At 40.7% G+C, this 25,958-nt stretch overlaps 1 protein-coding gene and 1 long non-coding RNA gene across 2 annotated transcripts in view; one reads left to right on the top strand and one right to left on the bottom strand.

Moving 5' to 3' along the window:
* LOC109324117 overlaps positions 1–4,534 on the top strand; it is a 66,526-nt gene extending 61,992 nt beyond the window's left edge. The window contains exons 3-4 of the long non-coding RNA XR_002104851.1: positions 1,181–1,242; positions 4,066–4,534. This is a non-coding gene — a long non-coding RNA (uncharacterized LOC109324117). The remainder of the gene's footprint in view (positions 1–1,180; positions 1,243–4,065) is intronic.
* Positions 1–18,857, bottom strand: part of RASGEF1A (RasGEF domain family member 1A) — a 315,066-nt gene extending 296,209 nt beyond the window's left edge. Inside the window, exon 1 of the mRNA XM_019556013.1 lies at positions 18,736–18,857. The gene's annotated coding sequence lies outside the window, so the exon portion shown is untranslated. The remainder of the gene's footprint in view (positions 1–18,735) is intronic.
* Between the last annotated feature and the right edge of the window lie 7,101 nt (positions 18,858–25,958).

The following is a 25,958-nucleotide window of genomic DNA, read 5'->3' on the forward strand; positions in this document are numbered from 1 at the left end:
TCTCTCTCTCTCTCTCTCTCTCTCTCTCTCAGCTCCAGCCCCACCCTCTGCTATTTTCCCAATCTCCTAGTTCCATCTCCCCTTTTATGCCACCTCTCAGCCTCTCCTTGCTTTCATGCTGTCCCTGCTGCCTTTCAGCCTCCTGTGCCATCTACTGCCTTTTCCCCTGTGACTTTCTGCTGCCTTTTTCTGCTTTCCCACTGCCCTGCTGCCTTTCAGTCTCTCCTGCCACTTTTCCTGTTATAAACTCCTGCAGGACCATTTCAGGCTGGACATAAGGAAGAATTTCCCCAAGGTGTGGAATAGCTGCCATCGGAGGTGCTTCAAGCACCTACTCTGAACGCCTCAAGAGAAATTTGGATGTTTACCTTGCTGGGATCCTATGACCCCAGCTGACTTCATGTCCCTGGGCAGGGGGCTGGATTTGATGATCTTCTGAGGTCCCTTCCAGCCCTAATGTCTATGAAATCTATGAAATGAGCACTAGCATCACATTCAAGTACCAGCATGTATAGCAGGGATGCAGGTAACCAGAGCTTGATGTGCTTTAAGCAGAAGTAGTGGATTTGAGAAGGATGGTTTGCCTCTCTTGAGCATTCAGGCAACTCAGGCTGCATCTACACAAGACACTGACTGCACAGTCATTACTGCATAGTCATTTAGTATTTGTATACGCAAGTACTAATGACGGTGCTGAAACACGCATTACTGTGAAGTAGCACTGATGAATGGCTTTTTTGTGACACTGGCTGAGCAGTTTATGCCATGTGATGCTACTGTGCAGTAGTCTCAGACAGGGTGTTTAAGTAGTTGTTTTCTACCAGAAAGGGAAAAGCACTCTTTAGGCTGAGTTAAAGTTGTTAGTGCTGAGCTTTTTTGGCTATGGATGTGTCTCACCTAGACTTGTTGACATGATGAAAAAGCAGGTAAATAAGTTCATGCTGAATTATGTTTCACATGGGTAGTTGACATTGTTTAAACAAAGCCTGTAATTGAAGATTGTGAGTATTGATCCTAAAATACCAAGAAGGTAGAAACAAGAATTGTTTGTCATGTATTCTGTTGTTTCATTATGTCAACCCGGATGCATTACTCAGCTGTGTGTTAAGTCAGGGTCAGTCTGTTCATTTCTAGTCTGTTTGTACTATTCATTCATTTTTCTCAGATTTTTGATTTTCAGTCATGAAAGATACTCTGCAATGACCAGTGCTGAAGAAAATGGCTAAAACTGATTTTAGCAAGGTGTTGTTCAAAATTATTGGTTTGAGAATTGAAGGTTTTTTTCGCCCTAATTCTGTCTGGCCACCAGTTTTTATCCTCCCACATGAATATTTTTAATATCATTGCTCCAAATGTTAATTTCAAGCAGTTCGAAGAAGCTTGTAGATCTGAGCTTTTCTATTTGCATGCTCATGGAAAGCAATTAAGTTTGGCAATTCTGAAGCAATTAAATATAATAAATGGCTCAGCAGCACTCTGAATACCTAAAGGTGAAGTGCCTAATCATTGGTTAGAGCAGTCCTATGAGGATTTGCTGGTATTATAAATCATGCAAAATATGATGCCTCCTCTTTAAAGATTTTTTCCCTTGTTTGTGAACTTTCAGATATCCATTTATGCTTTGTCTCGGGCACTTATCAATTCAGCTGTGGCAAATTTGGGCAAGAAATGGTTTTAGTGGAAAGTTACCTGATACCATACTTGGTAACTTCAAGCTGGGTATAACATTGCAAAGGCAGAATTCTTAATGAAGGCTCACTCTTTTGGTTTGGTCAGCAGAATGTTGCATCTAATTTTGCGTCCGTGTTGACCTAGTTTTGGGAAGCTAACTCCTGTGGGGGCCTAAACGACTGCCTTCCCCCAGCATATTTGTTGAAAGCTATTCTGTGCAGTCTTAAAAGGAAAGGAAGTAAGCAAGATTTAGTTTGGTCTGAAAATTATAGTCAAAGGTAGAGGCTTAATGGGGCAGCTCTGTGCCCTGGGCTGTGGCAGTGCATGGGGCAATGCTGGCTGCTGTATTGCCTGTGGTTGCAGCATTGCAGTCAGCCACCAGTTGCAGCAGCAGCTATTTTTGAACTCTTAGGAACATAATAGGGTTTCCATAGAGATTCATTCTGACCAGTGATCCAAACAGCTTGTATATCTCCCATTGTGATGGAAAAGTCTAAGAGAATAAAACAGTTGTAAATTAAAGGCATTGTCTGCTGTCTTAAAAATGGGGAGTCCTAAAAATCTTTCCAAGTGAACCTAAGAGGGAATAGCTAACTGTACCATTGTTCTCCTTGGAAGACAGGAGATTTCACTAATCCAGAGCTTCATCACTTTGCAAACATTTATACAAACTGGATGCTGACTGAAATGCCTGTTCTCTCAAAGTCCAGCTAATTTCTCTTTTAACACTTGTAAGTTAGCAGCCACAGCTGGTAAACCAAGTGAGTGAATTAAAAATATAATAATTAAACACCCATTCAGAGAAACATCCACAATGAGGGCACTGCTGCCTCCTTTGCTATGACTCAGTAAAATGTAATTCTAAAGCTTTAGACACTTCCATTGTGTCAAGCGTCAGTCATTATTACTAAACAATATCAATTACATGTAATATGTTCTGAATAAGGGATGATGGATAGGTAACTTCTTGGAAAGGATTAGAATTAATGATCAGGATTCAGCCTTCATCCAACTCAATAACTGTCTTTCTAACAATTTAAAAACTGAACAGGAGTTTGTGTGGGGGTTTGTGCAATTCACCCACATTTGAGAAAAGGTCCTTTGACTTTCCCTTTGCATATGCTTTAAGCATATGCTTTAAGCTAGAAACTTTTACTGAGGTCTGATTTGTTCAAATAAACAAAAAGTCTTCCAAAACACAGTAGACCACCAGGTGATTATTTCAGATACATTTAAATATTTCTATTGACTGAAGTCCAGCAAAATTTTAGGCTGAATAGGACCAGATCTTAGTGATGAGCATCTGTGGTGGGTGGGAAGAGAGAGATGCTCAGCCTGAGCGCTTCTGGTTGCTTAGCGAAAAGGAAAAAGTAAGGCCTTTCCCAAGTTGCATAAACGGACACAGGAAAGTGGTTCCTCATATAGGCTAGGGCCAGACATTACACACAAACCACTTTAAGTGATCAGAAATTGGTTTAAACCTGAACAAAACAAACATTCAGTGCACATAAACCAGTTTGAAAATGTCTGAAACTGGTTTAAGGTAAACCTGGTTGAATGTAGTATCAGACTTAATTAATTTAGCTCAAACCAGTTTATGCAGTTTATCCAGACCACTTGCTGATTTATGTTAAATCAGTCTCCCCCAGCCTCCCAGAATGCTCTCTGGGCTGGGTGGAGCTCTGCTCTCTGCTCCAGTGATCTGGGCTGGCCCGTCTCCTCTGCTCTCTAGCCAGAGCAGTGGCAGGGTGTGGCCAGATGCTGGCCTGCCATGGTCCCTAGGGCAAATTTCTCCCTCCTTTTCCTCTCCCCTCCCCCATCTCTGCTGGCAAACTGGTGGCCAGTCAATGAGTGGGGGCAGGGTGGCAAAACTGGAAGTGCTAGCAGTGCATGCCAGCAAAAACAAAAGCACCAGCAGCGTGTGGTGCATGATGGCAAAAACAGTGCATAGTGCTGGGAGCTCTTCCCCCCACTTCTCTGCACTGCTGCTGCGTACTGCCTGGGGCTTTCCCAAGTACCCCCAGGGGTACGCATGCCCCCAGTTGACAACTCCTGCTCTACACAGTAAAGACTCCATGGGGCTTTTTTAAATGAGTGGAGTTTCCCCTGTTGTCCTTGACCATCGGGTTGTTTCCTCCACACTGCTGTGTATCAGCCAGTTGACCGCTACCTTTCACATCAAAGATAGCTGCATTTCATATGGTGTTATGCAAAGTACTTTGGTGTACTACAAAAATTACATGCACATAAAATATTATTAGAGAGTGCCTGGTATAGAAGGTTCAGGTACCAACCATGGGCATCTTTCTACCAGTGATATGAACTGCTATTCTATAGAAATCTATTACTGTTGGTCCACAATTAATAGAACGTCTCCTTCTGTTTTGTGTATAGGGTTACAAGAGTTGGAGAAACTTGCTGCTGTCTGTGCAAGTGTTATACCTTGCTGAAATAGTATGGATTCACCGCTGGAGTGGCATAGTAGGAGCATACCAGCTGGCATACACTACTTACAACAAGATAAAAAGGACATTTTGGTCACAGATTTTAAGGCAAACTTCTACAATTACAGAAAGTGCTATCAGTTGTAACTGGGTATCACAGTAGTTCAACAAGAGAAGTTTTGCAGCAAAGAGTTTTTATCAACCTGCTTTGAAGACCGTTCAAACAGTAGACAGGAATGAAAATCATTATACACTAGGGCTGTACGAAACGGGCTGTACTTGATTCGGATTCGGCCTGAATCGGGGACAGTGATTCAATTCAGATCACTCTCCCCAACTCGATTCAGCCTAATACAAATCTGAAGATTCGACATTGATTTGGAGAATCAGCAATTCGGCCATAGACACAACTTTAAATGTTTTTCTGCACACCTCAAGTTATCAGGTGCAGTTCACAAATGCTGCCATGGTGGGGAAGATGGAGCATCCCAGAGGACCATGTGGGGGCCCTGCATGCTCAGCAGCAAATCCAGATGTGTACTGGCTGCGGGGGGACCTCAGGTACCCCTCTAGAACCAGGAGGCTCCAGCTGCCCTGCGCATTCCTCAATGGACCAAGAAGTGGACAGGAAATGCTTCTGGTCCACTTCCAGGTCTACTGCTGAGTGCACTGGGGAGCCCCCAGGCTCCTGTGGGATGCTCCATCCGCCCCACCATCTCAGCATTCACAAGCCGCGTGGTGCCTTGTGGTATGTAGAAAAAGATTTAAAGCTCTGTCTATGTCTGAATCGTTGAATATTTCCGAATCTCTCCAAATCGATTCAGAGAGATTACAGGGTCTACTGATTTCATTCAGATTCAGAGATATAGCCACCAAATTGGGCCAAATTTCTGCTGAATAAAATCAGGGACTGAAGCTTCTCACAGCCCTATTACACACCTTAATTAAAAGTTGCAGAAAAATGCTGTTTAACATTTAAAAAGCATGTGGTCCTACAATTGAAAATCTGTAGCAAAATGCATACAATGACAGAGATTTAAAATTTCACGTGCCACCTCAGTGCTGTCAGGTATAAGCTTCTTCATGCACAAGCATGCCATCTTAACTTTTATATTTCAAATATAAAATATATATGTTATATAATATAATGACTCAGATCAAAACTCAATCTCTGCCAGTTGAGATGCTTGTTTTAGGAAGAACTTTCTTTTTAAGTCGCAGGAAAAAGCAAATCAAAATAAACACCTAGATAGTTATACTAAATACCAAAATGTAAGACAAATATTCCTGTATTCAGGGTTTCTGAACTCAGACACTAGACTAATGTTTCTCAAACTATTGATACCTGAGGCTCATTTTTTTCTGGATTAAAATTGGTGGCACGCTTCACTCTTAAGCCTGAAAAAGTGTGTGTGTGTGTGTGTGTGTGTGTGTGTGTGTGTGTGTGTGTGTGTGTGTGTGTGTGTGTGTGAGAGAGAGAGAGAGAGAGATTTGGATGTATAAAAATATTTGAAAAATGTATGTATTTTTCATAATATGTATGTATGTAACAGATTTCATTCACCTGCCAGAGTAAATCATCCCAGTGCTGAGATGCTCTCTTAAAAAAAAGACACCAAATACATCTTTATTTAAGTAAAGGATTAGTCTTTATACTAGTGATTCTTTACCTTTTTAGCCTCAAGCTGCTGAGGCTGTTCTTGCAGGGTCTCACACACTAGTGACCACCCCTGCAGCCGTTCCTGTTGGCCCCAGGAGTGTTGAAGGAGTGGCAGGAACAAGCTGGGCTGCAAAGCTCAGCTCCAGCTCTGTGTCTGCCTTCCCGCCCACTTGCAGCAGAGCACATTGTTGAGACTGGAGCGGAGGGTGGTGTGTGTGGAGGGGCACAGCACAGAGGGTGCCTGGGACAGGGAAGGGTAGGGAAAGGCAGCAGCAGTGGTGGCAGATCCCAGGGGAGCTGATGCAAGCACAGCTGGAGTAGCTGAGGTGGGTGCTGGCTTGAGGAGAGTATGTATCACCTGACAAAGGGGGATCTCAGAGACCAGTCATACTCCAGACAGTGTCCATCGTTCTGTTCCTTTGGAGATGACTTGAGAATTCTTGTCCATAAAAATAGGCCCCCACTCTTCAAATACTTTATGCAGTCAGTGGCATTATTATGTTTTTACATTTCTAGTTCATCATTAACTTATTGTTTGCAAAAATTTTTGGAAAATCTACATTTCAAAAATTATACTGGGACCTCTCTATTTCATTTCACCGTATTTACATTTTAGTCTTGGGAAATAGATTGCTTCCTAAATCCAGTCAGAGGGACAATTTTCTGCCTGTCAAAGCACATCAAGAAGTGGCTATATTAATGTGCTATTAGTTACTGACAGTTGATGTCAGAAGTCTTAGGATAAAAACAATGCCTTAATGTGGAGATAGGTGATGGATTAAACAGTGTATATGTAAATGTGTTTTTAATGACATCACATTTTTTTAGCCAAATACAGCTAGCTCAATTGCTGTCACAGGTCTTCATATCTTTGACAGCTTAACTGATGTTAGAGGTCTGGTTCTGGAGCACCCAGCCAGTTTGTGGAAGAGAGATCACCATGAATTAACATAGTTGCAAGTTACTTTGAACTACAACTAAAATTGAATCCCAATTCTTTCCACTCCTTGTGGTTTACACATCAAATGATATACCGGCATTTCTATTCCACATAGCTCTTAGCTTCCTTCTGGTTTACTATGTATAGGGTCATAGTAATGGCTCCATTTACCTTCAGTTAAGTTGGTGATGTACATTTGGCTGCTTCCAGCATGGTATGAATTTCCTAGGGTGACAGAAATGAGAACTGTCCCATTTCTCCAACTTCTATCTATGCAAAGGGTTAAAAAGCTCTGTCCCCTCTTACCCCTAAGGAAAGTTCTGGGTGCATTTTGTGTATCCTACCATGCCCACACCCATACAGTTACTAAAAGGTACAGCACATTTATTATATATATTTGTGGCTATGCCCCATTTGTTTTGGAATCTCTGCTTGGGGGTACCTCTTGTGGATAGTTTGAAGTGCCCAATTTAGCATGAGAAGACACTCAGCATAGCTGTGTTCCTTACTACATTGCTCATTGATGACCCTATGCTTGTCAGAGACAAGAATCCTTACTCTTGCAGTGCCTTAAAAGTTTGGAAGAGAAGGAATGATAGTGTTAGAGTAATGTTGTATCTGTGATAGTCCAGGAATTATGGAAGAGGCAAGGATTTTTTTGTGGGGTGGGGGGCATCTTTTATTGGACTGACTATGCAGTTGGCCCAGCAAAAGATATCACCAAAAAATCTTGCCTCTCTAAGAAAAGGAATATAATCTTGCCGACAGCTCTAATGAATATGAATTATTTTCATACAGATTTCATAGACATTAGGGCTGGAAGGGCCCTTGGAAGATCTTTGATAAACATCCAAATGTCTCTTGAAGGCATTTGAAGTAGGTGCATGAACCACCTCCAGCGGCAGTCTATTCCAAAACTTGGGGGCTCGAACAGTGAAGAAGTTCTTCCTTACATCCAGCCTGAAATGGTCATGGAGGAGTTTGTGACCATTCAACCTTGTCATCCCTTGGGGTGCTCTGGTAAACAGACGTTCCCCCAGATCCTTGTGAGCACCCCTGATAAACTTGTAAGCAGCCACCAGATCACCCCTGAGCCTGCACTTTTCCAGGCCAAAGAGTTCCATAGCTCTCAGCCTCTCATCATAATGTTTTCCTGACCTCTGATCATGCGCGTGGCTCTCCTCTGGACACTCTCAAGTTTCTCCACATCCTTTTTAATTGTGGAGCCCAAAACTGGATGCAGTACTTCAGCTGTGGCCTCACCAAGGCCGAGTACAACAGGAGAATGACATCCTGGGATTTGCTTGAGAAGCATCTATGGACGCAAGCCAGCATTTTGCTCATTTTACTAGCTGCAGCATCATATTGATGGGTCATGTTCATCTTGTGGTCAATCATGACCCCTAAGTCCCTTTCATCTGTAGTGCTAGCCAGGGTAACACTGCCAAGCCTATAAGCATGCTGTGGGTTTTTGTTCCCAAGGTGGAGAACCTTGCATTTTCCAGTGTTAAACACCGTCAGGTTCTTGTCTGCCCATTTCCTGAGCCTCCTAAGGTCAGCCTCGATTACCCTCCTGTCCTCAGGTGTGGACGCTTTACCCCAGAGTTTGGCATCATTGGTGAACTTGGCCAGTCCATTTCTGATTCTAATGTCCACATCATTAATGAAGATGTTGAATAGCATAGACCCAAGGACAGAGCCTTGAGGGACCCCACTGGTCATAGCGCACCATGACGATTGACTTCCATCAACCACTACCCTCTGGGTCTGACCATGGAGTGAATTCCCCAGCCAGTGGATTGTGGTGAAGCCAAGGCTGCCAGTCATGATTATGGCACTGACCATGCTCCATGGTTCTTTACCTTCTGTGGGAAGCCATGAACCCTGCTTACCCAGAGCTCAGTTGATAGATAGAGGTCCTTGAGAAGTGAGTGGTGGGAATGTCACCCCATAGGTGCCTTTACCCTGTGATTTGGCCCCTAATATCATTCCCTAGTGATTCTGTTACAGAATTCGACAATGGAATACAGCCCAATCTACCGATTCCAAAGGATTACTACTCTGCCACCATCTTCATTGCTAGAGTTGCTTCACTTTCTTTCCTCTTAGTCACTTTATTATGCACAATCCAGCTTTTCATTTCTTTTTCCTCTTTCATTTCTTTTCATCTTTTTATCCTTTTTTCATTTTTCAGGTCTTTTCAGCTTCTCTGCCTGTTCTTATTTGGTTCTGTTTTCTTTTTGCATCCTTCCCCTCCTCACGTTTATCATTCTTTTATGCCTCTCCTACTCTCCTTCAATCATACTCATTTAATTCAATGGCAGAAGAAATTCTGCAAACAGATTGTGCAGACTGCAGTAAGAAGCATGGAGAATGATAGACGGGAGTAAGATTGTTTTTACTCTGCACAGAAAATCCTCCCATAGAGCTACATGCATTATTTTCTCCTAGCCTGTCTCTCTCATCCCTATCCTCTACTTCACACAAGATAGTTTTTTTATTTTTAGAATCCTTTGCTGTATGTAGGCATTTGGCTCCAAGGAATTTTGTATATTTTTTGTAAGAAGACACACAAAGCAGATTTTAGCATTTACGTTTTTAAATGTAGCACTAGTCAACTTTTGATTAATGTTGAAGCTTTAAAAGTATTTTGGGTTTTTTTCCCCAATTAGAGTTTTAATTTACAGCATATTGAAGGAAAAAGTAAATGACACAGAGAGTAAAATAATAATGCAATAATATTGTCAAGCTTCTCAGACTCTAGTTGGGTTTTGTTTCTAGAGAGCGGAGTAATGCTGTCCAGCTTCACTTATAACCAGCTTCTATCTCCTCCCTCCTACTTTTTTTTTTACAATTGCTGTTAACTTTCACAAACTAATGCATTTTGAGATGAAATTTTTCATGCCTGGGCAGACAAAAATTATGGAAGAGGCTGAGCAAAATTGTTTTAGCTTTTTGAGTTCTGTGCATAGAGAATTTCTTTGATATGTGCCAAACAGGAATAGTAATGTCTAGCATAGAAAATTCTGAAATATTTTATTTAAAAAAAATACAGATCTTGTCTTTTCACTATGCAAGATGTTGGGTTCAGGCATTACAGAATGAAATTCTATGGTATTTGATATATAGAAGAGCAGACTAGATCATCTCATTGTCCCCTCTGTCTTAGAAAACAACATCTTTTCGTTATTCTTTTTTCTTCATGAAATATCAAACATCATTGATAGCGCAAATGTCCAACTAATTGGTTTCAACTCTCCAGACTTCAAACCCATTAATCTTTTTTAACTAATTTTGAAATAGTAATAATAGTAGTAATGGTAGTTGCAGCAGCACACAGCAACCAAAGCAATGAGAAAACACAAAAGTCTAAGCAGTTATCATTATTAAAGCCATTTTGTAGAAGGTAAATCCTGTTGTCAGGTGAATAATTTAAATTAAAGCTAATTGCTTAATTAGTTCTTTCAGTAGAAGTAAATGATTTTCCCATTTTTTCTTTTCCTTTCCAAGTTGCTAGATACAGGTTTTCTTGGCGTCATGCAAATAAAAGGTGTGTTTAGGTTTTCTCCTACTATTATTTAAAAGCATGTTCTATAATATAGGTGGTGTTCTTTTTAGTGTCCTGATTTTTAGTGGGGTTTTTGCTTTTGTATTTGTTTCTGTTTGTGTTTGGTATTGCAGTCCTACTGGGAAAACTGGTGCTGGGGCCTATAGGTTTTTTGGTGCCCTCTAGTGGGACTTTATTGCTCTGCTGTACTTCGCCCCAGGGTGTCCCCATGAACAGTCTTCTGAAGCCATTGGGCTAAAGGATTCCATTTGTTAAATGCTGGACAAACGCATAAGAAGAGATGTTCACCCACTTCCTGATCTAAAGGTTGTATAAGGCAATGAACCATGTCAGTAAGGGCCACAAGTGTGCTCCTGCTGCAGTGTGCCATTTGGGTGCCCTGGTCTCTAACCTCAGCTCTCTGACTGCAGGCTCCTCCACTGAACTGTGAAGGGCTGCACGCTGTGCTGTCCCCCTGCTTCACCCCTTCCAGCAGGGGCAAAGCAGGAAGTGGAAGCTAGAGAAAGGCAGGGAATCCTGCAGACCCTGGCTGCTCCTGCAACCAGAGAGATAGCAGGAACAGCTGTTGGATGGGGGCCTGAGGGTTGCAAATTAACCAGACTGCCAGTTTGTCAACACTTTTCTAAGGTCCTGAGTTATTTGCTTAACTATCCTCCTTCCAATGCTTTGTGGTATTGGTGGGTGGGGGGAGGTATCCTCTTTTCAAATGTTTGTTCTAGTATTTGTTTAATAGGTCTGCTGCTAGAACTGTCCCCCACCTGCCCTTTATAATTTTAACATTTTACCTTTCTTAATTTCATTCCACAGTTTGGATGTCTGGGATGAAGAACTTCCTTCCAAAACTGTCATCCTTTGGTTTTAGAAGACTAAATGAAGGCTACAACCAAGAATTAACAGATCCCTATTCTAGTTCTGTCTCTGACAAAGACTTTCTGTGTGGTCTTCGTAAGTCTTTAGACCTCAGTGGCCGTAAATTTGCAGTATGAATAATAATATACCCAAAATTTCCTGGGCTGCTTTGAAGCTAAGTTAACTTTTGCACTAGCCTGAATGGAGAGCACAGTTAAAGTAATAAATTTTATTTTTTTATAACTGCTCATACCTACCCTCCATTATCCGACTTAGGAGATATATACAGATTTGTATACATATATGTATACATATATACATATATGTGTACATGTATATCTATCTATATCTCTATATATTATAGAGATATAACTATAGATATTTGATGTTTACTGTTTTCCCTTCACCTGACAAAACTAAGTGAATTTAGTATGCTTATTTTCCTTGTAAATCCTAAAAAATATTTCTTCTATTTTCTGTAATCCCTTATTTTTCTGATTTGTGTGTAGAGGAAAACTGCTTTATGGAAGAATTATTTCATTGTTTTCCTTGAATATTTGGTTTGTTTCTGTTACAGGATAAGTTTTTCACAAAAATAAGGAAAAAAAGAATAAGCTTAAAGTAATAGGATTGTAAACCCACAGAAACAGGCACTGAGCCACAAAGACTGATGTAGTGGAAGAAACCCGTTTTATCTCTTTTTGAAATCTACTAGATTCTCAGTGGGTCGTTTCTTTTTAATATTTTAGTTCCTCTGCATTATGTGACTCTATCTTTTACTGTGCTGAATACAAGTACCTTGTTGCCACAGATACCAAGCATCCTTATTGCTGAAACATTCTCAGTAATTGAATTAGAAAGAGTTGGTTCTGGATGGTTTCTCCTCTGGTTGGATTCTCTTTGTGGTTCATAAAATTGTCCTCTGTTTAACCTAGAAGCCTTTCAGATTATGTACGCTAAGCAAAACATGTTGTCCCAAATTATTTAAAGGCCTTAGGAAAAGCTCCGTGCCCCCTCCCTACAACAGTAAATAAAAGCAAAGGTGATGAGGGGAAGAACAGTTAAGAAAATGCTATACTGGTTGTATTTGTAGAGAATAGGTAAAAGTGATATCATTCATGCCTAAGATTAATTTTAAAAATCTAAGCATGTCCTCCATTACTATGGACTTTGACCATCTGATCTAACAAGGCTTTTCCTTCTTTGACGACTTTTTGTTAGCTGTTAGCTTTCTTTCTCAAACATATCTTTGATACAGTTTCTAAACTATTTCAGACTGCCTCAGTAACTGAAGAGGAAACATGTCTAGCATACTTAGTTTCACTGTATTTTTGGAATGTTTAACTGCAATTCCAGCTAAGTGAACAAGCAAAATACTGTTAAATTAAAAGATTTTCAGTTACCAGTGGAAAGGAGGAGAAGGAAAAAAGAAGGCACTTTGTTCTGGTTTTTAAATTTCACGATTCAAGGTTATATGACAGACAAATTATGAGAATGGATATATTCCAGTGATGCAGCAATTTTTTTCAGTTACCTGAGGGCAAATTTGGAGTATTATTGCCTGAAAAATGACCTTAATAATGTTCAAAGGGGGTGGCTTGACAAAATAATAAAAATGGGAACTCTGGATGTTGAAATGCCATATTTCATATGTGCTCTCTTAACAACACACAAGGTAGTATGCTGCCTTTGCATTCAGGTACCTGCTCTAATTTAATATGTGTAGCCTTGGATACATCACACACAACATAAAGTCTCTATAGCACAGTTGGTTGTACTCCTAATAGAGGCCAGAATATCAAGGGCTCAAATGAAATAAAAATGCTGAAAACAAAATTTGCTAAGGGGTACTGAACTTGGAAGCAAAGAATATGATGGGAAACCATACAAATGAATTTGAATTATTAGTTCATTGGGACAGGAGATGGCAAATGTATTTCAGCATAAACACACACAAAATAGCTGTGTTGGAACAGGTGAACTAAATCAGGGGACAAATGTGGACTAACGTGATATATGTATCCAGACAGTGAAAGTTCTCTGGGAACTTTTTTTTAATTAAAACCCATCAACATTTTACCCAATAAGGATTTGAAAAGGTGACTTGCATTCTAGTGTATTAACATAAGTAAAATAATGTTCCATAAAGTACAGAACTTATTCATTATATGGTGCTTACTGTGTGTGTGTGCTTTGGTTTCGGGTATGTGGAGACAACATTGATATTGTTGGCTGATCATCATCTATAGCTCTAGGTAAAGAGCTAAGTGTCTGTGTTAATTTTAGATTAGCTCTCAGTTAGAACTTGAGGGAATTTTTGTTGTTTGTTGGTTTTTGTAAAAATCTGAAAAACTTTGTTTTCAAAAAAAGAAAAAAAGAAAAAAAAGAAGAAAAAAGAAAAGAAAACTGAAGAAAAATGCTGGCCCCAATCCAGGAAAATTTGGACTCGTAACTGTTGCTGAAAGGTCTTGTGGGCAGGATGGGACAGAGATGGACAGTATTGATTGAGGTTTTTTTCCTTCCCATCACAGAAATTTAAGTGCATCAAGTAACTGCTCATCCTCCTTTGATCTCAAGTTCAGGAGTTCTTGTTTTCCAGTTTTACAGAAGTATCTTTTTCCGGTTTATTGTATAAGCTACATCATATGTGATATGGATACATGCATACGTTATGTAAGTCAAAGGCTGCTGAAGGCTCACCACAGAATGCCTGCTTCATGATTACGAAATCTTAACTTTGGTAACTTGTTCTGCTTCACTCAGGAAGGGGGAATTAATCTCATCATTGTATTGAGGAGAGATATTTTTTCTTCAGCTCAGATACTTCATCTTATTACCCAGTGGCTTACAGTGATAGGGGCTGGGTAAAATGAACTTGGCTACAAGCTGGTCTAGATATATGTATCCCTATGATGTGTAGCAGCCAAAAAAGGTATGTCAGCACATGCACAAAAATAATGATGTTCCTAATTTATAAGCTTAGTCTGGTTAAAAGAGCAATGAAGACCAGGCAATTTACATTTTAATTTGGGTTAGTAGCTCAAGTTCATAATTGTAGCAGAATCTGGGGACTTAGAACATGGGTTAACTAAACCAAAGTAAGTATGTGATAGTGTTTTTCCAGTATAGGTATGTCCTACACAAAATGTGGATTTAAAACTATTAAAAGAAAGATGTGCAAATAGTGCTGTTTAAAACTCTGAATATTCAACTGTTGAAACAAGACCAGAAGCTATGAATATTTATTTGAGGATTATCCAAACAGGCTTGACTGGAGAGAAAAAAAGAAGAAATGGGCTGAAAAGTTTGGAAGCAGGTTGTGTTTATCTCTTGGTCTTGATTTTCAAAAGTACTGACACTTCAGATTAAGAGAGAACTTATTTTTCTTAATCTTAGTCTTATGAAGTTGAGCTTTTCTGTTAGGGTGTGGGTTCAAGCCAGCTCTTGCTGAATCCAAATTGTATCACTCCTCCCTAATTTCAAACACATTTGAATCTACAAGATTGTTTTAGTGCAGATGTATACATCTAAAAATGGGGATTGCTTTCATTAAAGTAAGCAGTATTTAACATCTAATATATCTAAGCATTATATGGATGCTTGACTTTTATCCCTAAGAAGCAACCTTTTTTTAGACTGAGGTCAGTTTTTATCTTTGCTGGTGACTGTCCTTTATCACAAACAAAGATGAAAACGCACCAGGACAAGTTTCTGGAAAGACAATGGAGATATGTAGAGATGAGCTGTATAATTCTTTCTTCTTCCAAAACTAGTGCCTATCTAGAATTTGACTTAGCATAACACTTCCCTAATGACTGGTGTAACTTTAGTAAATGCTACTTGTTAGTATAGGTTCAGTTCTTATATGAAGTAATGTACAAGGTGGCTATGATTTGTGGCTATCTTCAGTGCATAGCATTTACTATGCTGCTTTAGTTTATCCTAGTTGGTCACTTCAGTCTTTGTAACTTGATTACATGAATTGTAAATTCAATGATGCATGTTGTTGTGATGGAGGAATAAAATTTAGCCAATGTTCAGGCCAGTGTACTTCACTGAGTAGGTGTGATGAAGTGGAGATCTTACATAATAGTGTCAACAACATACACAATCTTCAGAGCATTAGAAACAAATGTACAAAATTTGTTTATTTTGGTTGATCTAAGGTTGCTATAACTTGGTTAACCCCCCACATTTTCTTAAAGAACTCTGAACCATAAATCTAAATCTTCTCATGTGCTTTGCTTGAGCTATTCCAGTTGTACATAAATCTGAAAACCAAAGGAGTGTAACGTGGTATTGAGTTCCTTTATGAAAATGTTACTTCACTTTAGTCTCCCAAGTAGTTAGAGTATATTGCTTCATGGATGTGAGTATTAGCATATATAAATGTAGCTGCAGTCTCATCTTTCTGGATTTTACTGCCCGTTACCCTAATATAACTTCTAAAAAAGATTTGACATCTCCAGAAACACTGAGAATTTGATGCTGTCTGACTCAATACCCAAAGTCTGTATTGTCAAGAGTGATGCTGAACACAAGTTAATCTGTTTCCTAAATCAGCTACCATAGCAAAATCTTGTTTCCAACCACTTCAAACTAGGACCTACAAGCAGACTTTGCAAGTGGTTCTTCTTTTGGGAATAAGATGAATCAGAATTCTAGATCTGCACAGCCCCTTATCCTGGAGAAGTATTTAAAGAGACCCAGACATGACAGTTTTGAGTTGTCCTGCATATCAGTGATAGGTACTCTAGAAAAATCACATAATAATATGTCATTCTGTTAACTAATCGGTACATAGCAGTGCAATTTCTTTTAACATGGTTCTGCTTTGGGTTGCTATTTTCTCAGCTCCTGCCCATAACAGTTTACCTAAATGTACAGTAAATTGAATGGACTTAAGTTACATTAATGTGCCTATTCATTTTGCAGTAAAAGTGGAAAATACCAGCCACAAAGACTCATAGAAAGGAAGTATACAGTTGCCCACCAATAGCTTACACTTCTTGACATTTGGATTTCATCCATGGTATTTTCCCACTGGTGATATCAGCTGCAATATTTTTTGAATAATGCAGATTGCAAATGATGCAGCTTCAAAAACCACTCACACTTGCTTTAGCAACAGCTCCTTGCACATGTGCTGACACTGCATCTGCTTCCTGCAGGCTCTGATTTCTGTAATTAGAGCGATGGCCTGGACTAGTTAATTATATTAAACCTACTGGTCCACAAGTCTAGAATGTCAGTTCTCTCAAGGGTTTAATTCACTGGGGAAGGGGCGTCATAACACAGGATTTATGTATGTGTTTGGTGTAATTAATTTTGTTTTGTTTTTTTTACTCTTGTTGCCAAGTTACCAAAAAGTGTTATCTCATTGGATTGTCTACATTTACATAAACAGAATCTCCAGCTAAAAGGAGCCATAGTGATGAAAACTGGAAAGACACTGATGTATCTTAGGAGGAAGGAGAAGAGAAAGGAAAATAACTTATGAGCAGGATAATTTTGCATTCTAGACATTGTCCATACAAAGTCAAAAATAGCTTTTCAGACCCCAGAGACCATGGCATGTGCTACAGTACCAAATGACTAAAAGCCTGGGTGCAATAAATAGCTAATAATTTAAATTTATAACTGAACAACATGAATATTAGTAAGTACTTAATGATGGCATCACAGTGATCGGTCAATCTAACTACATTGTGGATTGTTTCTTTCCCTGGCAGTATTCTGAGACCCCACACTCATGCATCACACATTAAAACCACTGAATAAAGGAGGAGGTGAAATGACAGTGAAAAACATGATATTTATCAACTTAACTCTCTGCAAGATCCCAAATGATAAAGAATGATGTTAAAATACAGTCTCGGTGCACTCTGCACTTTTTATAAGAAAAGCTAATTCCATTGTAAAATATGGCATGGCCCATCCTGATACGTTAAACATGTTTTTGGTTTTGCCTTCCTGGGAAAATCCATATCAAAGTGCCTTAAATTAAAAATAAATTTCAAGATTCCTCTGCAGTAGTTTAAAGGGTTTTGTGAAGTGAGAGTAGGTAAGGTGGGTCAATTATTGTCATTTTTTTTCTTCATGGAGAAAGCAGGAGTTAATTCTAAAAATATATGTGCTGTGTCAAGACTCCATAGGTCTTAACTCGCTACTCAAATCCTGCATGGTATCCAGCATTAACTGCTGATATGTTTTGTCAGCATCATTGTGGGACTGGTGGTTATCTTTGTACAAAGATTCCTCTTTGTATTAATGGTTTCAGAGAAGTGGAGGGTGTGAGGTGGTGGTTTTTGGGGGGGAGGGGTTTTGGTTGGTTGGTTTTGCTTAAATGTTTGGGTTTTTTTAAATCAGGTAAAAGTCAGGTCATTTTGAAGTACTTGCCACTCCATTACAACTCTGAGCAAGCAGTGCATAAGGGGATGCTGCATTAAAAATATATATGGCATTTGATAAATAAGGGTTTATCTAGTCACAATTGCAAGGTGATATTCCACAGAAAAGGCGGGGGGGGCGGGGAATATTCCAAAAGAAGTATCTTCAGTACAGTTAACCCTTAAAGGATCCAAGGCACAGGTCTGTGTGATTCTGCAGTGTGGTATCAGCTGGTGAGCTATTCTGTTTATAGCATGTGTTTAAATTTATAGCATCCTGCTAGGTTAATTTTATGGTGCCACTTTCAAAATAAACCAAATGTAACTGGATCATTGGCTTTGTGGGGAGACTATACAGCCTAGGTGAAAGCTTCAATTAGATAGCAAAAATAGAAAAGTATCAAACAGCAGCAGTTAAGACCTGCTTAAATAACTGCTTAAAATTGTATTCTGCCTCCAAAAAAAGGGAAAAAGGGAATCTCTCCAGGATTATAAGAATCTGGGGTGAGAGAGAGGTATTGAAATAATTAGTTGTACCAGATAAATGTACTGTCCTTGCAAAAGAAAAAAACACTACTGCACAGTGCTTTTTGATCAACAGCAGAAAAATGTTTTGATGGAATTTCTGTCAGCCTATATACAGTGCAGTACTGCCTGTGCTTCAGCAGATGTGTTTTGGTGGTTTTAGTAAATACTATAGTTTTTTACCAAAAAACCCCCCCAACCCTGCCTAAAAATTAACATTATCTCTTTGTACCTAGAAGATTTTGTAGGGGGAAACATGTTTCTTTGGACTATGGAATTTCAGCTCATAAAGTGATGAGATAACTGTTGTGGCAATGAATCTGCAAGGAGTCCATGATAAAATCCTGACACGCTATATTCCCAGAGTAGAGCACAAAACCATGCCTGATAGTTTAGAAATCTTGAGAAGCTTCATATATTCTTAGGGGCAAGTGGCAGTGCTGCCATAAAAGTTGTATTAGAAAGCAAGTAACTTACATGCTGCATTTTAACCTGCTTTCTGTTCAATCAGTATACATTAGAATGGCATGTGCAGGGTTAATACCAGGAGAGCATATTGGTGGCATGTAATGCCAGGTGTTAAAACACCCACTGAAGTAGTTGCAGTGCCAGCTTTTGTACACACCTTTTATACACATTTCTCTCTAAGCTGTTGGCTGTAATAGCAAAAATACTTTTCAATTTCTTACCTTGATCTGGTCCAGTGTAGCTTTTTTCTTGTTCTCCGTCCACTACCAGAAAAAGGGAAAATAATGCCAGATCCCAGTGAGTCATCCTAAATGACAGAGTAGGCTCACTCTTAGCACAGGCTGCTTGCTGCCTCCGCTGTGTGACAGCTGCCGGCTGGCTTTGGAACAAGAGTGTCCCATTCTGCAGCCTACTGCAGGGGGAGTATGAGGAGAAAGACAGAGCGAGTGAGTGAGAAATAGGGAGTGTGTGTATGTGCGCGCGCGCGCATGTGTGTGTATGTATGTGTGTGTGCGCGCACGTGTGAGATAGCAAGCAAGCAAAAGACAGAGAAAGACAGAAGCAGGAATATACCATGTAGATATTTTCTCCCATTCCCTGTTTTGGAGCTCAAACATACAATGTGCTGTTTAAAAGTAACTTTTTAAGATGCAGTGCAGCCTCTGATTTTTAAACCTCCACAGTCTTTTGGTCCTCCCCCACTCAATCAACCTGCAAAGCAACTTTGCAATGTTTCAGTGATTACATTGTTTCTGCATTGTGATATAACTGTTTAGATGCTGAACCCAGAGCAGGTTGAATAGCAGCATAGCAGTATTGTGGAGTGGGAAGGGTTGCATTCTTAGGGTAAGAGCACAGTGATTCTGGAAACTGAAGAATGGGTGTGAAGAAACCATTATATAATCACCAGACAAAGCTATAGGGATTGGCGGGTACTCCCAGGAGTGAAAAGGTTGGGATGATTTGTCATCCTCAGATGTGATTCCCCCGGATGTTACAAAATTATGAGTTCTAGAAATCTGAATTATAATTGGAGAACTTTTCCTCCAAAAAGGAAATGTTATGCCTTTGGAAAGGAGCATGACAAATCCAATAGCAGGTATTTCCCCAGAGGAGGGCCTTCCTAGTCTCTAGTCATTCTCAGTTTTCAAAATACAAATAAAACACTGTATTGTCAGACTTAGTACATGTTTGAAAGAATGAAGTGTAACTTTCCAGTATTGCTTAATTTGTGGTTGAGTGTTTTTGTGTCAGTGGGCAGTGGGAATGAGTGAGGGCGAGAAATGAATAAGGTTTTCCCATTACTTACTGAATACCATTCCTCATTGCAGTCAAAGTGGGAAATATTTTATAGACGGTCCTTGTTAAAATACCAGCAAGATATATCTGAGGGAGATCAGGGACTGTGGTCATTGCCATTCATAGCAGGAGACCTGTTTTGCTAAACTATGAGATCTCCAATTACTTAAAAGTTAAAAAAAAAATCTCACAAGAAATAGAAACTTGACCTCATTAGTAAGGATGAATAGAGGAGTATAATATCAGTCCGTAGGGACAAAATCAAAATGGATGCAGCTAGCTATGGGCAATGAAAAACACTGTATAAATGTGATAGGAAAAAGGCCCAGAAAAGGTTTTTACTGACTGGTAAGGTCAAGCTAACAGTGCATGACCCAGAGAAGTCGGGGTGCTTTAATGCTTCCCCTCCCTCCCCCTGAAGTCTCTACACAAAATTGAACTATCAGATGAGGAGTAAGTAAAATTAGCATTGAGGGATTCACTACTCAGCCTAGAGCAGAGAAAAAACAAGTTAGGGATTAGTTAGATAAAGTGATTGTTTTAAATCAGCTTGGGCCGATGAGAGTCATCCTAGGGTTCTCAAAAGAATTGGCTGCAGTAATTGTAGAGACAGTAAAACCTCAAGAAGACTCTGCGGAAGCTTCAGAGGTGAGCAGTACAGCTGAATGGAATCCAGTAAGATGCCTTCTACCCAGTCACTAAGCATAGAATAAGTCACTGTAGCTGGGGTAAATGTTAGTCTTGGGCTAGTACCTGCTTGAGTGAACCTCCAGACTTGAAGACTGTGCACAAACTGTGAATAACAGTGAATGAGGAGGGTGAAGTGATAAAAGAGAAGTCTATAGTTGAGAACTTGTAACACAAAGTGGACAAATGAGTTAATGTAAGTTATCATGTTTCATTTATTGGTCAGGTATATAATAGCTGTGTTTCTTTTTCCTTTATTACATTATCTTTGTTTCAGATAAAGATTTAATACTTGCAGTTGAGACGTGCTGTTTATTAACAACACTGTAATGATGTAACCCAAAAATTCTGCCTGGGGATTTGAGTTAGTTGTGTGTATTGGTTGCAAGAGACATTTGCAGATTTTTGAACCTGGCTCTTGCTGCTGGAAACAGTGCTTGACAGAAGGTTTACACTTGTATGTATATACATTTCTGCTTATGCAATTGATTCTTTTCTAGTCAGAAGTTGGATTTTTACTTAGACTTTTACTGACCGAGAAGAAATGAAGCTGGTGGAACATAATCAATTGTATTCTGTTTAGAGCAATTAAGAGGGAGTGTAATTGAGATTCATGCACGCACACAAAATCACAGACTCAGTATATTATTTGATAGTACAATTCATTCCACCACTCACGTTGATAGGACTGTCAGTGTATTGCTAACTCATGTTGTTATCAACAGTACATTAATATTAATATCAACATGAAAATGAAAAATGTCTTTATAACTTAGAAGGGGGCAGTGTAAAAACCTCGTCTATGCAGCCTTTTTCTTTAAATCCCTGACAGGATAATTTATTAGTTATCTAGCCTGCAATAGAATTTTCCAAAGGTTAATGAAGAGTAGAGAGGCATGGACTTACTTTAGCTTTGACTGGTTGATGTCTTCTGCTTTGACAGAATAAGTTTGTATCAGAAAAAAAAATATTAGGCTAGTTTCTGCTTTCAGTTACACCTATGTAGCCTAGTGATTGCAGAAGACCTGTATGGAAATATAAAAGAGCAAAATTTGGCTTCACATACCCATGATTTGTGACCACAGTGATTTGTTAATGTTCACCATTGTCTAACATCAACCACTGGCTAACACCATCCATTGTCCAGAACAATCAAGGTTTTCTGTGTGCATTTGTCTACATTAAAAGAAAAGGGAACAAAAAAACTTGCTTCATTTTATATGATTGATATCTTTACCCCAGAAATTGGTCATTGCAGAATTCTATCCTGTATTGCAGTGGTTATCAATGGGTAGTTAAAAAGGTTGTAGGGGGTACACAGAATAAATGAGAAAAAATTACTAGATGTGCACTGATATAAGGAAAATTGACTGCATCAGCAGTCAGCTTTTTTTTGGCTGATGTGGCTGATAAAAAAGCTTGCTAAAATTATTTTTCAGCTATTTAAATTGGTCTAATAAAAGGTATCAGATCAGCCCAGCAGTGTGGGGAGCAACTGGGTCTGACTGGTAAGTCTGTTGTGAGGGAAGGGGTATGGGGAGGGCATATTGAGGCCCCTGCGGTGAGGGAAGGAATGGAGCAGGGGCAGGTGCTGCACAGCCAGGGCAGAGCAGGGGACGGAGCTTCTTCTGGGGGCTGGGGGGTGGCTTTCACTGCTGCATGCACCCCGGAAGGACATGGGGGCATGTTCCTCCAGATCTGTGTGTGGAGTGAAGACTTGCTGCTGCTGCAGGCTGGGGCTGGAATGGCACCAGGCACTTCCTGGTGGGGGGTGAGCTGGGGCTGTGCTCAGGGTGGGCAGCGGTGGCACTAGGAGGGGGCTATGCTGAATTTTGGAGTGGCTGCAGCTGAACCCATAGCCTCCCTCCCAGCACCACCACAGTCTGCCCTGAGCACAGCCCTGGCCCAACCCCCTTGCCACAAAGAGCCCAGCACTGCCCTGGCCCTAGCCCTCAGCAGCAGCCTGCCCTCACCCCGCAAGCAGATCCAGGGCACATGACCCCCATGCCCTCCTAGGGTCCATGCAATAGCAGGAACCACTCTCTCCCATGCCCTCCAGATGAGCTGCTCATGGCTCCATCCCACACCTTGCCATGGGTGGGCAGTGCCTGCCCCTGCCCCTGCTTCCAGCCCAAGCCCCACTCCCTCCCTCACTGCAGAGGCCTTTATCTCCCTTCCCCCCACACACACCACTTCCCTCACAACAGGCTTACCAGCCACACTTTGATATATATATTTAATGCATTTAATGTTAATTAGTGTAGCCTTCCTTATATCACATAATTGGTAACATTAAAAACAAAAAAATATAAAGGGGTACATGAGCTGAAACTTTGGGGCAGAAGGTGTACACTTGTTAAAAAAGTTGAAAACCCCTGCTATATTGTATGTCATGTTTCAAAGGAATATGGCATCAGCAGGGCTGTGTGAAAACGTGTAGGAAAGTATTCCTGCCTCTAGATATGTGCCATGAATTTCCTACTTCCCTGAGTACAAACCAGTCAATGAAAAACTGAGTGCAATTAGTTTATAATCTACACTTTTCTTCACTCTGTTTTTGAATCCAGTAAACACTTAGTATGTAGTGTAATACCTCAGTTTGTCTTAGATAGGGATCTGTAAGGTGGCCTGTCTTTGTGAAATACAAGCACGTTCCAAAGAATGAATAACAAAAATCACAGTAGACACATGCTCTCGTTTTCTGCATATATCCCTCGAGACAGTCTGGGGCTATTATGTGCATTAAAAAAAAATGTTATTTGCAGCTCCTTATTCTACTCCCTTGCTTTACTTCTTTCTTTTTGCCTCCAACTTTTCCTCAGTCTTTTTCTTCATTTCTTCTTTGGTGTTTCAGTTACGAGGTCAAAGAACTGAGTTTTACACCTTACTCTGAAGGCTATTTAATGTATTGTGGTTCTGCAGCCCAGTGAAGAGCTCCAAAGCATCAGTCCATTACTGGGCTCTGTCTACCTGCCTCATGAGTTTGAGGCTGAGGTTGCATAATCCACAGCTACTTGAGTTCTAGGAAATAATTTAAGATGAAGAGAGGCTATCTGTACCAGTCAAGGTTATCCTACTAAAATGAGTATCTGAAAGATAATAGGAACTATTAATTTATAAAGTATAAGTCTGCAGAGCCATTATAAAAAATTATCTTGTTCTTTTTGGTCTTTGTCAATACACAGTAGGGCAGTGCGAAGCTTTGGTTAGTGATTAAATTTGGAGCAGATAGGCTCGATTCAGTAGCCAAATCTCTGAATCCGAACCAAATCAGGTGACCATTTGACAGGTCTGAATTGATTCAAAACTCTCTGAATTGATTCAGAAAAGATTTGGAGCGCTTCAGAGATTTGGGCAGTCCCCATCCACTCTGTCAAGGAGCTGGACCCAGACTCTGAGCTGGTAAGTAGAGGGTGGAGGATGGGGGAGGGGACCATGGGGGGACCTCCACCAGGCCCCATCCCCTGCCTGCTCTCCCAGCCTACCCCCCAACCCTTGTCTGCTCCCCCAGTCCCTCATGGCTGCCCCGCCTGCCCCAGCTACCGGCACTTTGAAAAAAAAATTTTTTTCTCTGAAAATAGATTTTTACAGGCTACAAATGTACTGGTCAAAAATATCAATTCTATACAGTAGGTGACTAAAAAACAGCATTTCCATTTCTTGGGAAATCAGAATAATAGAAGAGTAGGGCTGGAAGGCCCTCTGGAAGTCATCTAATGCAATAGAGTGTAAGGTGGGTAGAAAACTGGTCGGATTGTCAGGCTCAAAGGGTAGCGATCAATGGCTCAATGTCTAGTTGGCAGCTGGTGTCTAGTGGAATGCCCCAGGGGTCAGTCCTGGGGGTGGTTTTGTTTAAGATCTTCATCAACAATCTGGAGGATGGAACAGTGTGCACCCTCGGCAAGTTTGCAGATGACACCAAGTTGGGGGGAGTAGTAGATATGCTGGAGGGTAAGGCTAGGATTCAGAGAGACCTTGACAAATTGAAGGATTGGGCCAAAAGAAATGGGTCACATCCAGGTATGCATAGTTGCTTGGTTTCCCCAAGAACAACTAGCATTGGTGCACTTTGTGCTGTCGCTAGTTGTCTCTGGGGAACACCTGTGTCACGTGCACTGGCACACATGTGGCCCCAACAGCCTTATCTGGGATTCTGAGGGCATCCCAGGGTTGCAGCAGTGGTGATCCTGCTGGGCAGAGCCTGGCCGGGATGGAGTGTGGCTCTGGCTGGCCAGACTTCATAGGCCTGACTTCATGGGGCTGCACTCTGCCGCTGTGTGTGCTAGATATCAAGGGGTCAAAAAACCCTGCTCTGCACTTAAGATGGAAGAATCCCATGCACAAGTACAGACTGGCTAAGCAACAGATCTAAAGAAAAGGACCTGGGGGTTACAGTGGGCAATAAGATGGATATGAGCCAACAGTGTGCCCTTGTTGCCCAGAAAGCTAACAGCTGCTGCTGCAGCTTCTGGGCTGCATTAGGAGAAGTGTTGCCAGCAGATCAAAGGAAATGATTATTTCCCTCTATTTGGCACCGATGAGGACACATCTGGACTACTGTGTTCAATTTTGTGCTCCCTGCTAGACAAATTCCAGTGGGGGGCAATGAAAATGGTTAAGAGACTGGGGCACATGACTATGAGGAAAGGCTGAGGGGACTTGGCTTACTTAGTCTGTAGAAGAGAAGACTGAGGGTAGCCTTCAACTACCTGAAGGGAGGTTCCAAAGAGGATAGAGCTGGACTGCTCTCAGTGGTGGCAGAACAAATAGCAATAGTCTCAAGTTGCAGCAAGGGAAGTTTAGGTTAGATATTAGGAAGAACTTTCTTACAAGGAAGGTAGTAAAGCATTGGAGCAGGTTACCCAGAGAGGTTGTAGAATCTCCATCTTTGGAGGTTTTTAAGACTCAGACAAAGTCTTGTCTGTGATGATCTAGCTGGGGATGGTCTTGCTTTAATTAGGGGGTTAGACTAGATGACCTCCTGAGGTCCCTTCCAACCCTATTTTTTATGATTCTATGATTTTATGAACCTATCATGCAAATTACTAATGAAGATAATATAGAATACCAGACCCAGGACAAGACACCAAGGAGCCTCCCAACTAGACATTGAACTATTGATCACTACCTATTAACCACAATGAACCAACCAGTTTGTATATAGTTACATAGTATCTAGGGTCAGGAGGGACCTGAACAGATCATCTAGCCTGACCCCCTGCCACAGGCAGGAATGAATGCTGGGTTCACAAGACAGGTCATCCAACCTCCTCTTGAATTTGCCCAAGGTAGGGGTGAGGACCACTTCCCTGGGAAACTGGTTCCAGATTTTGGCCACCTTAAGCGTAAAATATTTCCTTCTGATCTCTAGTCTAAACCTATTCTCCATCAGCTTATATTACCATTGTTCCTTGTCACCACAGGTGGTGCTGGGGAGAAAAGGGCTCCACCTATTTGC

This window comes from Crocodylus porosus, unplaced genomic scaffold (genome assembly GCF_001723895.1).
Source record: "Crocodylus porosus isolate Cpor-Errol unplaced genomic scaffold, CroPor_comp1, whole genome shotgun sequence".
Classification (NCBI taxonomy): Eukaryota; Metazoa; Chordata; order Crocodylia; family Crocodylidae; genus Crocodylus; species Crocodylus porosus.